Genomic DNA, 13,057 nt, shown 5'->3' on the forward strand with positions numbered 1-13,057 from the left:
ACTCTGATCTCTGGATTTATTGACTCTAATCCTGAATGATTTACCAGGAAATCAAACTTTTTTACAAGAGACAGAGCAAAATTATGAGGCAAAATCATGAACAGTTTTGAAATCAGGGACAGTAACAGGTATACGTTACTCCTCAGTGTGGTAAATAAAAGTGGCTTGCCCCTACTTCTGTTTAACAACTGTCAAACGCAGATACTGATGTAGTGTGGCAGTACAAGTGTTGTACAGTGCATTGCTATTTGCTAAAGTAAGTGTAAAACTAGTATTGCTATCTCTTATTTGCGCGCGTGTGTGTATGTGATTTTTTTTATCTGTGCTCATACCCAATAATGCTGGGAGATTTGCATTACTTTCCTGGGTATCAGTAAACATTGAAGTTAACTGGCAATTGTATTTTAAAAGTTAGCCATAAAATATATTGCAAAACATTCAGATGCTTGAATCTTCTAGGAGTCTGGTGGCTCCCACTCCCCAGAATGTATAAATAGATTTTGACATGGATTCACTGGTGGTCTTTGCCCTTAACTGAACCCATTCTAAAGCCAACCCTGCTCAGATATGTGTGTGTTTCTGTCTGTGCATGTGTGTGTGTGCGCGCGCCAAAGTTTGCTGTATGTTTTGTGGGGGTTGGTGATTGTGTAGTCATTACTCCTTTAATTTTCATCACAGTCGAACCTTAATGGTATGCACAGAAGGTCATTATAGCTTGTATTTGGGTTATGGATGGTATGGACATTGTTTCTTTTACTTCTGTCACAAACTTCAGAGATATACAAAGAAGTTTACTATAACTTGTGTAAGGGCAGTGTACTGTCTGGGACCAACAAAGTGGAATACATTGCTGTAATCCTTTATTCACTTTCCTCACAATCACACATCAGGCACATATACAGGTGGCTGCCTTTGGGGTTAGCGGTGAGGAGTAATGCTATGTTTATGTATGACAGCATTAACTTGACAAACATGACTTTATCCAGTTGAACCTCTGCTTTTGTCTCAATCTAACACCAAAGGGATGCACCGGCAGTGACTGTCTTTCAGGGAGTTACGGAGCCAGGCAGTATTCCTAGTTTGGATCTGTGTGTCCTAATAATCTTCACAACAGTTGGCTCATATTTTGCGAGTTACTATTTTGCCAGCTTTGAACATTAAGCTTTTAGACAATTTATGTCTTCCTTAAAAAAAGACAATAAGACTGAAACTCTTTTCTTACTCATGATTTTTGTTTAAGCCACCGTTGGATTAAAAAGTTGGGAAAATGCTCCAAAATGCATCACAGAACATGTATAACTCTGTGGCTTCTGTGACCCTGACTTAATTGAGTTTACTGTGCTGTCTTGGTCAGGAAAGATGCATTGAAAGGATGCAAGGAAACCTAAAAGTTGAACAGCAGCACTAAATTTCTTTCCTTAATCATAATTTCTGTTCAGAATGTCATTGGATGAAAGGGATGAAAAGATTGTGTAAAAATAAAAAATAAAAAATTAAAATGTACTTCAGAGAATATAGAAAATTCATGGGGTCTTGAAAAGGTTAAAGAGTTAAGGCAAAATCTGAGAAAAGGAAGAAAAAAGTAATGTGGATGGTATGGGGAGCCAAGATGGGGGGAAACAGGGAAACACTGGAGGGTACATGTGTGTGTGTGTGCGCGTGTCTGCGTCCATGCGTGTTCGCGCTTGCAAGCGTGTGTGTGCATGTGTGCTGGGGGGGGGGGGTAAAACAGTAGTTGGTGTCAAGTGGGACATTTCACCTAAGTCCGAATCTGTACATAAAGTCATTGTTGTAACTAAATACCAGTAACTGTGAATGTCCCTTTGTGAGATGGACCAACATATGTATTGTGGTACACAGGCTGGTCGTAATGTAAAGGCATTGTAGCCATAGGTCAGTTTGTGCATACTATTCTTAAACGTTTGCAGCATGAATAAAAGGTTGCTGGGGGGGTGGCAGTGACATGGTGATACTTAGAGTAGAACTGCCCAACTTGACATTTGCTGTGGGGCCCCAAAATGGTAACACCGGCCTTGCTTCTTTTGTATTAGAATACAGTCATATACTTATAGATCTGAAGTAGTTAACTTCATTTGATCAGCAACCTGTGGGTTACGGATCCGATACGGATCCGAGCCGGCAGCATACCAAGCTAAAGATCCGAGCTCCAAGCTCCACCCCCTTACCCATACTACCCTGCAACCTCCTTCCAATCCTCAGATCTCATTTGCCGCGGCTTTGCCAAGCACGGGATTCCTCGAGCTCCAGGCGAGTTTATTATTTTCCAGTTTTATATATAAAACTTTGGGTATTTAGTTGTTTGTGTGTGTGTGTGTAGTATATTTTCTATTTTGATAGATATTCATTTTACTTTACTCTATATCCCTCTTATCCTTCATATCTCTATCACGTAGTAGGCCCCTCTTTTCCTTCAGGTGTGCGTGAGAGTGTGGGTATGGCTGATAGCCAAAAGCTTACCTTTTCTAAGTGCACTGAGTGTGGCCATAAGCTGTCACCAGCAGATGGTCACACTCGGTGCGTTCTTTGCTTGGGGGTGGCCCATCTTTCCTCAGGCTGCCAAATTAGTGCAGTCTTTAACCCCCGGGCCTTGAGAGACAGGAAGAATAAGCTGATTCTGGAGGGCCTCCTACCCACAGAATCGGCTTTTTCTTCCTCCTCTCCCTCTGTAGCGACAACCGCAGCTGCGGTTGCCCAACCATCTGTTCCTTCTTCCCTGGCTGGGACTCACCATCCCACCTCGTCCCAGGGAGACCGAGAGGCAAAAAAAAAAGATAGGAAAGAGAGAGGGGAGAGAGATAATGAGAGAGAAAGGGACAGCGAGAGAATCCACAAACGGCGGGCCGAATTGGACCCTTCGACCCCTCCCGCCAAGGTTTTCCCTTCTCCATTGAGGACTTCCAAGCCTTCCTCCCCACGGCTCCGTTCTCCATGCTTCTCTCCGGAGCCGAAGGAGGAGGCCCTCCCGACCGGCTTAGGCGGCCTCGTCCAGATCTAGTAGAAGCCTCTCGGAGGCAGATATGGACTGGATGATGCGTTGCTTTTTACAGACTCAGCTGCAGATGGGAGTGTTGCTGCCCACCCCCCCCAGGGTGGGAGTTCAGCTCCACTGTTTGCCCTGATAGCTCCTTCTCCGATCCAGTACCGGGTTTCGGAGTCTTCAGATCCGAGGAACCTCGGAGTCAGGGAGTCGACGCCGGCCATGCCCTTGAGCCTATCGGATCCGAGCTCTCAGAGCCGAGAGCTGGGCATCGGATCCTAGGGGGGCAAGTGTGTCTTCATTTCTGCTCCGACACCGATCCCTTCGTCGGATCCGAGGGTGCTGGCCACCTGTCTTAGAGAAGCCAGTTCCCCTTCAGCATTCAACGTTGTAGAGAGGGTTCTCTCTAGAGGATCGAGACCCCTCATTCTGTCCTCAGGATCTGCCCCCGCTCCCTCACAGCTCAGTTTGTCCTCCATCATCCAGTCCCAGGGACAACCTGTGTTGTTGATGCCCCAGCCAGTTCCCCTGGAGGAACACAAATCCAATGGTGAGCCCCCCTCGGACAGTCCCCCCGAGGAGATTCCTCACAAACACCTGTGCAAAAGGAGGCACTTGGACTCCCCTGTGTCCCTCACTGAGGATACCGATTTGGAAGATGGGGAAGGTTCTCCCAAGTCACCCCCCCGACGACGTCTCCTTCGGAGACATTATGGAAATGCTCTGCCAAAGGGGTATTCCTGGAGGCATTCGACACAGGCCCATCTACCTCTTGGGTGTGTGTCCCAACCGACCCTCTGGTCAACCTGATTACCACCAGGGCGTGGAAGGAACCGGACACTGTGGAGCGTATCCCCAGGAGGCCCGACAAGATTTTGAGCCCCCCTGCAGACAAAGCTTCGTGGAGCAAGGGTTCCCCTGTTGATGCCATGATGGTGGCAGCGGCCACCAAAAAGGAACTAGCTCAGGACAGTTCTTCAGTCCATCCCCCTGACAAGGAGTCCTGGGCAATGGACCGTATTGGAAAGCGGATGTTTGCTTCAGCTACCTTCACTATTAGGGCACTGAATTACTTGGCCCATGTAATCAGACTGCAGCGGGACCTGGTTAAAGAGTACGCTGAGTCTCCCCCAGAGTCCATGTCGGCCAAGGATAAACGGAATTTCTCAGCGCGTATGGCCACTCTCAAATCAGTGTCAAATACGTCTATGCGGCTATTCTCCCACACCACGGAAGGAGCCGCTAGAGATAGTGGGTCTGGTATCGCCTTAAGGCATTATGCCTGGCTTTGGCTTTGCGATTTCTCGGAACCTTTCAAGGCATCCTTCACGAATGCACCCTTTGATGGGTCTACCCTGTTCGGGAAGACAGTCTGCGAGACGCTGGTCCAGAGCGAGAAAGAAGGGAAATGCTGTCAGCCATCGGAATCTGCTTCTCTACCCCTCAAAGGTCCTTCTCCAGGAACCAGCGAGGGCAGAAGAAGATGTGGTTCCGGAAATCTCAGCAGGCCCGGAACGCTCAGGACTCCTCCTCCCCCAGAGGCAGAGGGAGACAAGGTGGACGCCGGCCCAGAGGCAGAGCGGGTCCGAAGAACTTCGGGTCACAGGAACCCTTTTCTGACCGAGCCGCGCAGCAGCCCTGAGGGGTTGCCCGACTGCTCCTCTCTGGAGGCAGTCGGGGGATGTTTTTCGAGGCACCTGGCTGAATGGGAGTCCATCACGACAGATCGCTGGGTGCTTCAGATAATATCCAGAGGCTGTTCAGTCCCCTTCATAAACATGTCGCCTTACTCAAGGCGCCTCCCAGATGTTCCACCGACTCAAAGGGAAGCCGCGACTTTGGAAATAGAAAAGCTGTTAGAAAAAAGAGCCATCCAGCATGTGCCCCCAAACCAGTCCGGATCAGGCATCTATTCCAGGTTCTTTCTGGTGCCAAAAAAGACGGAGGGAATTAAGGCCGATACTTGACCTGTCAACAATGAACCTTTTTGTTGCCAAGGAGAAATTCCGGATGGTCACACTCCAATCCATCCTGCCCCTCTTACAGGAGGAGGACTGGATGTGCTCCATAGACCTCAAAGATGCGTACTACCATATTGTCATGGACAGATGGGCCAGGAGGTTTCTCCACTTTTGGCTAGGGGCCAGTCATTACCAGTTCAGGGTCCTACCCTTTGGTCTCACCATAGCCCCCAGGATGTTCACCAAGGTCATGGCAGTTGTAACGGCCCACCTGAGGCTCCAGGGCATACAGGTCTTCCCGTACCTAGACAATTTGCTCCTCGCCGCCCCCACCAGGCATCTACTCTGTCTAGCCAGGGCCTTCTTCCTCCGTTTATCATCCCAGTTGGGGATCACTATAAATGTCAAGAAGTCATTCCTCCAACCTATTCAGGTTATAGACTTTATAGGGGCCAGGATAGATTCCCTTCAGGTCAAGGCTTTCCTAACGCCAGACAGACTTCACAGCATGACTCTACATGTACTAGCTCTTCTTCAGTCTCCTGCTCCCCCAGCAGAGTTAGTCCTGAGAGCTTTGGGGTCTATGCGATCAATTTGATCCCTTACGTTTGCCTGCACATGAGGGTTTTACAGTGGACTTTGCAAGTCCAGTGGTCCATTCTACATCATCCGCTAAACCTGCCGATTCTCCTCAGCAAGATTTGCAGGAACTCCCTCATGTGGTGGCTCCAATCCCAAGCCCTTTGTGAAGGATGACCTTTTATTATGCCCCTACCCCAGGCCACAGTGACCATGGATGCCTCCCGCTTAGGGTGGGGGGGGCATTGTGCGGGCAGGACTGTCCAAGGCACGTGAACTCAGACAGAGACCATTCTGCATATAAATGTACTGGAGATGAGGGCGGTCCTTTTAGCTTTGCAGGCCCTTCATGCCTTCCTTCCTCAGGGGACTATTGCGATCCTTTGCCGAGAATCCATGAGAGTTTGGGAATGGGCGATCTCCACCAACTGCTTCCTGTTAGCAACGCACATTCCGGGTTGGTCCAACATTCTGGTGGACAAATTGAGCAGAACTATCCTCTCCCCTTACGAGTGGTCTCTGAATTCTTCCGTAGCAGAACAGATCTTCCTCAAGTGGGGTCAGCCTTGCTGCGATCTCTTCACATCGCCTTCCAACGTGATGTGCAGCGAGTTTTTCGCTCTAATTCCTCCTTTAGGGGAAGCCCCCAGAGACGCTCTAGTCCATGCTTGGCCGCCCAGTCTTCTTTATGCATATCCACCACTTCTGCTGATGACAAAATTTTTGCAGAAAGCTCGTCGGTTGAGGAGCAAGATTATCCTCATAGCCCCATTCTGGCCTCATCAAGTCTGGTTCCCCTGTCTCCGGTCTCATCTCATAGCTCCTTTCTGGATCTTGGATCCCATTCCGGATCTGATCTCTCACCCCTCGGGAATGACCCCTCCGAATCTGGACGAGCTCAAGCTCTCAGTTTGGCTGATCCAGTTCCCTTAATTGCCAGGACTCCTGGTATCTCTTCCCTAGTCAAGTCCATTCTGATGGCAGCACATAAACCCTCTACCAGGAAGATTTACAATAGTAAATGGAAACGTTTTTCCATTTGGGCTTCACATAAGAACTTGGATCCTTTTACCACTCTTATTCCAACGGTTCTAGAATTCTTGTCTCATATTTTTCAGCAGGTGGCCAGTTCATCTACTGTAAAGGTTCAGCTGGCTGCTATTTCCCATTTCCATATTGGGGACAACTTTGGTTCTCTTGCTGCTAGCAGAATTTGTAAGGCTTTTCTAAAAGGTACCTTTCTTTTGAGACCTCCTATTAGAAATTCATCCCCACTGTGGGACCTGACCTTAGTTCTTCAGACATTAGTCACGCCTCTGTTTGAACCTGCAGCTTCTGTTGATCTGAAGTTCTTGTCATGGAAGACGGCCTTTTTGGTAGCCATTACCTCAGCCAGGAGAGTGTCGGAGCTTCAGGCTCTTTCTATCAAACCTCCATACCTTGTATTTCACAAGGACAGGGTATCTCTCGGGACTAATCCCTCTTTTCTTCCCAAAGTTGCTTCAGAGACAAACATATCATTCCATTAATTTGCCAGTTTTTTCCCCAATTACCAGAACAAGGGGGAGTATAAACTTCATTTACTGAATGTTCACAGACAGTTACGTTTTTATTTACACAGGACGGCTGCCTTTCATAAATCTGACCAACTTTTCGGCTCCTTTGCAAAACGCTTTCTAGGGAAACCGATTTCTAAAGAGACTCTCGCCAGATGGATTTTGAGTTGTATTCTCTTAGCATATAGAGAATCTGGCTTGCCAGAACCAATGGGAGTTCATGCTCGTTCTACGCGTTCTATGTCAATATCTGCAGCATTCTGGTCTAGAGTTTCCCTGGATGACATTTATTCAGCAGCTACCTGTGCATCCTCTCACACCTTTATTTCTCATTATAAGCTATTATTGGTGTCTAGAGGAAGGGCTGCTTTTGGCTCTGCAGTGCTCTGGAATATTCTTCCTTGAGGACCTCCCAAGATTTCGGGTAGCTGGGGACTCTGTCTCACAGGTTGCTGATCAAATGAAGTTAACTACTTCAGATAAAGAAGTTATGTACTCACCATAACGTTCCATCTGAGTAGGTAACTTAATTTGTCAGCACCCGTCCCTCCCTCCTTCCCCTAACCTGAATAGTTATCTAGCTGAACTCGAGGTTTGGATGCTCGAGTTTTGTTTGACTCTGAGTCAGGTTTTCTCAGGTTGTTAGTTTGTTTTGTTGTTTGTGCAGGTGGCAAACGCGATCTGAGAATTGGAAGGAGGTTGCAGGGTAGTATGGGTAAGGGGGTGGAGCTTGGATCTTTAGCTTGGTATGCTGCCGGCTTGGATCCGTTACCCACAGGTTGCTGACAAATGAAGTTACCTACTCAGATGGAACGTTATGGTGAGTACATAACTTCTTTTTTCTTCCACCCTACTTATTTTAGATATTTTTTGAGCAATGTTTTTATTTTAGTCATTTATTTTGAGTAATATTTTATATGTAGTTCTCAGATGATGCACCATCTGTTCGAATGAAAATTACCTCCTCTGTCTTTTAATGATCTGATTTCTAGGTCTTTTATTTCCTTTAAAAATTCAGTACTTCATTTACAGATGGATTACTTCCTGATTTCCACTTTCATGTAATTACTTTTTTTTGCTGTTAATAACATTAAATAATGGTTTACTTTGTTTTTGCAGTTCTAAACCTAGACACCAAGTCAGTGGTATAATCTTCTTAGTTAATACAGTATGTTCCCCCAGCAACCCAGCCTTTTATTTACCTCATCAGCTGTCCACTTATACTGTGCTGATGAGGTCAGTAAAAAAATCCACTTAATGCTGTGCTGTCAAGTCAATAAAAAAGTTGAATCTTGCATGGGGTTTGGCTTTATTGGCCTAAATGTAATCACAAAGACATTTAAAAAAAAAAAAGTCATGCACATTCAGAAGCCATATAGCTGAAACACTTGATGTACTTAAGGGTCATTTCCATGTATCCCATGGGCGTGTGTGTAATATATATAAATTCTTCCTGTTATAAGCTTATACATTCCTTGTAGCACTTGACTAACATAACTTTTACATAGTTGCAATTTCACATATGTTTGAGCTCATGTCACATTTTCCAGACAGTTAAATTCATTGTTCCCTTCCCTAAATCTCTTAAAAAGTGCAATAAAAGAACTGTATACAACAAAATCCTTAAAACCTCAGCTTCACAGTAATAGATGTCCTTCTATTCTCTTGTTGTAGTATTCTTTACTTGAGGGAGATTGCCTGCCAAGCGACCTGATGTCAGCCAGTATGCAAAAGTCTTTAATGCCTAGGGTGCATGGTATGTTGGATGTAGGCCATAAAAGTGATGTACGCACGCACCTTTCTCAGAACTTTGCCGCCAGATAAAATGCTTCTTCCATACGTACAGGCTGATCACCAAAGAAATTTCAGTCTCCATGTCTCAGGTAAGTGCCCCATTGGGGAATCCTTTTCTGCCTTTTGATTATGTATAGGGTTTAATGTCATCCAAGAAAGGCAAATGCCAATATGAATGTCAGATTCCACATAAGAACCCCACCAACAGTGCCTTTTCTGTCTTGAGACTTTCCACGACCATAAGGCTTGCCCTGTTTGCCAGTCCTTTGCTCCCAAAACTTTAAGAAGTAGGCTAAATTCCCTTTCCATCTACTTAGAAAGTCAGTGGTTAAAACTTCTCACTAAAAGGATGGAGGGTCCCTTGGGCTCGGAGACCGAGTCATTAGTGAAGTGGAAGGCGAAGAAACCCAGGCCGGAAGCTTTGGCTGCACCTTCAGTGCCAGATGTGTCTCCCAAGATGATCTCTAGTCCAGAGATTCGATCAGGAGCATTGTCCAAACCACAGACCAAACTCATAATGGAGGTTGCCTTAAAGCAGGATATCAGCATGTCCTTAGAGGTACCGCAGGCGTCTGGATCGGACGTCCAAAGGAAACCCAGACTCATAATCTCTGAAGGCCTAGGGGATCCTGACCATTTTAGTTAGGAAGTGGATCCAGACATATTCGAGTGTAGGCCTACATATAGCCCATTGTCACTACATCGAATGGATATTCCTAGTAAAAAGAAACAAAAGGCTAAATATGTCTGTCCTCCATCTGATCCTCAAAAGGATTGGCAGGCCTCTTCTGAAAGCATTTTTAATTATATCATGTCCCCCTCAAACCCCATCCAGGGGTTACTGTACTTACCTCCCCCTGGACTGCTTCTCTTCAAATGAGCGTAAGGGAAGAAACTTCTTCAGAAGAGGAACATTCTTCTGATGATGAGTCACTGGCCTATTCAACTCAGATCCCCTCCCCCACTAGATTATGCTTCCCCAGAGAAATACTCTAATGGGGCTGATTCACCAGCAGACGAAATTTCCTTTTGTGACACCTTGACCAGGATGCAGGAACATTTCAAGTGGGAAAGCACTGAAATGGCAGATATTCAAAAACGTTATTATGACTTACTGCAAGTTGGCACCCCCAGTCCCTCGGCTGTTCCCCTATCCTTCCTGCATTTTTAGATATGTTTGCATCTTCTATCAAGACTCCAGATTCACAGCCTCCTGCACCTAAAAAAACACAGATTTTATAAAGTGCCTGCAGACTGCACGTTCTTATTCCGAGCTCCTTCAGCTGACCCATCAGTCATCACTGTGTCTTCAGGCAAACCCTCTAGACTTCTTCCATCAGTCTCCCCGCTGAGTTCTGAGAAGGATAGCAGGCATTTGGTGAGACGGGACAAGAAAGTATATACATCCCCCACCCTTACTTTTAGGGCAATCAGCTACCAAACCCACATGACAAAATACTCATTAGAGCTGTTGTCACAGTTATCCAAGATTATTTCAGACTTGCCTGATTCCGAGAGTAAAATTTCTGGCTCCTGTGCAAACTCACCCTGCAAGTGTGGGAGCTGGCTGTGAAACTGCAGACACCCCTTCAGGCGGTATAAATTCTCTCCGGCTTTACTGTATTGGCAGACATGTTGAGTAGGTACAAAACACAATCCCATGAACGGATGCTTCACAGGGACATGTTCTTGGACATTGTCCACTAATGGGGTACTCCACAAGTAGATCTCTTTGATTCCCCCATGAACAGACAATTTCGTTCTTGTGCCAGAGACCCACAACCTCTGGCCTGGAAAGTGGACACGCTCAGTTTTTCATGGAGAGGGATGTTTCTATTTGCATTCCCTCCCCTGCCTCTCATTCCAAAAGTCCTACTAAAGATTCAGCAGGACAGACCAAAAATCTTGATGGTGACCTCCTTTTGGCCAAGAGAGCATTGGTTCCCCTTACTCTTGCATTTAGCCAAAGGCGGTCACCACAAGTTAACCCACAGAGTGGACCTACTCACAAAACACAAGGGACCCCTCATCCATCCTCACCTGTCAACTCTGCAGATGATGCTGTGGGTGATAGGGCCTTGATTCCTTTCAGACACCATGTGTCTAAGCAAACTATTTCCAACTAGATTTCTAAATCTATCTCCTTTTGCTCTTAATACCAAGGAAAGTGCCTCTCTTCCTCAGTTAGGGCGCACACTATCAGAGCCGTTGCCTCATCTGGCGCCTTCTTCAAAGGTTTGGACAACAATTCCATTCTGGAGGCAGCTACTTGTCTTCAGTCCATACTTTCACCAAGCATTACAAACTGAACAACATCTCCAAATCCAGGGCAGGTTTTGCTAAGGCCATTCTCCATGGCTTCCTGGAAAGCTCTAATGCTCTTACCTCCTCCCTCTCCTTCTCCTCCTCATGAGCTTTTGCATTCTCTGTCATGTAAAGAATACTGCAACAGCAGAATAGAAGGGCATAGATTAGTTGTGTAAACTCTTACCATAATGTCTTTTCTGTTGCAGTATTCTATCCCGCCCTCCATCCCCCTGTATTTGTTCTTCCTTGGATGTGTACCTAGCATACATACCTATTTCTCAAGTATTCAACCTGGGGCACTCAGTTCTGAGAATGGTGCATGCATACGTCGCTTTTATGGCCTATGAGTGACATAGCACACACCCTATGCACTAAAGACTTTTGTATACTGGCCGATGTTGGGTCGCTTGACAGGCAGTCTCCCTCATGTAAAGAATACTGCAACAGAGAAAGACATTTAACGTCTATGATAAGATGTTACACAACTAATCTTCACTTACACTGGCATGTATGCTAAGAAAGAGTGATTGTACAGAATCATGTTTTCCAGGCCTTGCACATAAATTCATTACTGCTTTTTTAATTATATTGTGTTTTTGCCTTCCAGATGTAAAAAGCAATTTGCATATATTCATTCAACTTTTACTTAAAGAATAGCTGTCTGAGAAGATTCATGGGCAATCCTTATGAAAGAAAAATAGTTTTGTGACACTGTGCTTAATACATTCTAAAGTTAAAATTGCTGGGGAGATGGAAGGATATACAGTTATAGCATTATTTATTTTCCTTTTATAAACATCTGTTCTCTCAAAACATGCTTTTATTCCCCTTCTAAGAGTAAACTGCTGTCCCCTCTAACAGATTCACCTAAGAGGGCACAGACTGCAATTTCTACACATCTTGTAATCAATGTCTTCCCTAGTTTGAGTACATCAGCTCAACTTTTGCTAGTTTTCTACTTGGAGATACTAGATACCTGCACTTTGCTAAAACATCTGCTTATGGAAAATTCTTGCAAGTATTGCAGTTATCACTTTGCTTTCATTATTTAACATAATGTGCATTACGAAAATTAAAAAAAAAGATAGCATTGACTAAATCTACTGATTTTTAGTCTATACTTTTACATTATGCACACTAAGAAGAAATTAGTTTTAACTTTTTTTGCTCATAATCTACCCAAAACAGCTTCAGATCTCAACATTGTTTCCTTTTCCATTTTTGCTTTTAAGTTTTCTGTCTCGTGCTGCAGTGTGCAAAATAAGTTAATTTTTAATGGCTTTCTGTTAAATTTTGTGGGTCCTAGCAATCTTTATTATTATTTCTCCATATACATGATGCATTACTGTATTTATGCTGTCAAAAAGCATTTGCAGTTGGAAAAACATTTATACTACTGTAATGCATTTTACACTAATGTTAAAACATTTAACACAAAGTATATAAATGAAGTTATTTATTTGCATGTTTTCTCTCCATTTGTTTCCTTCGGGCAAAAAGACAAAATTAAATTCATATGCTTTAAATCCCTACACATTTTTAAAATAAGTGGCACATAGCATGGTTGACACTCAGTAGTTCCTTAACTATTTCCCATGTATGTTCACTTAGTCTTCTACACTGTTCGCACCCTCTCACCATACTAGCTGTTTGATCAACACACAGCGGGACTAATATTTTCAATTTCATGTACTTTTCACCTGTGTTGTTGTGACGCCCATGCACTGGCCCAGTAATCAAGGAGCCTCTGTCCTCACTACTAGCAACAGTCCACATTGGAAGGATAACAAGTACACACACAGTAAAGTACAACTTCCCTTAAGAGCACACAGAGATCACAGTCAGTCTGGGGCTGGTTTCTC

At 44.9% G+C, this 13,057-nt stretch overlaps 1 protein-coding gene across 4 annotated transcripts in view; it reads left to right on the forward strand.

Annotated features, from left to right (window-relative positions):
- The window catches only part of ZSWIM8 (zinc finger SWIM-type containing 8), a 2,719,879-nt gene that overhangs the window by 2,381,757 nt on the left and 325,065 nt on the right, over positions 1–13,057 (forward strand). The gene's annotated exons all lie outside the window — the stretch shown is intronic.

Source organism: Protopterus annectens, chromosome 14.part0 (genome assembly GCF_019279795.1).
Source record: "Protopterus annectens isolate FY-2018-M chromosome 14.part0, PAN1.0, whole genome shotgun sequence".
Taxonomy (NCBI): domain Eukaryota; kingdom Metazoa; phylum Chordata; order Ceratodontiformes; family Protopteridae; genus Protopterus; species Protopterus annectens.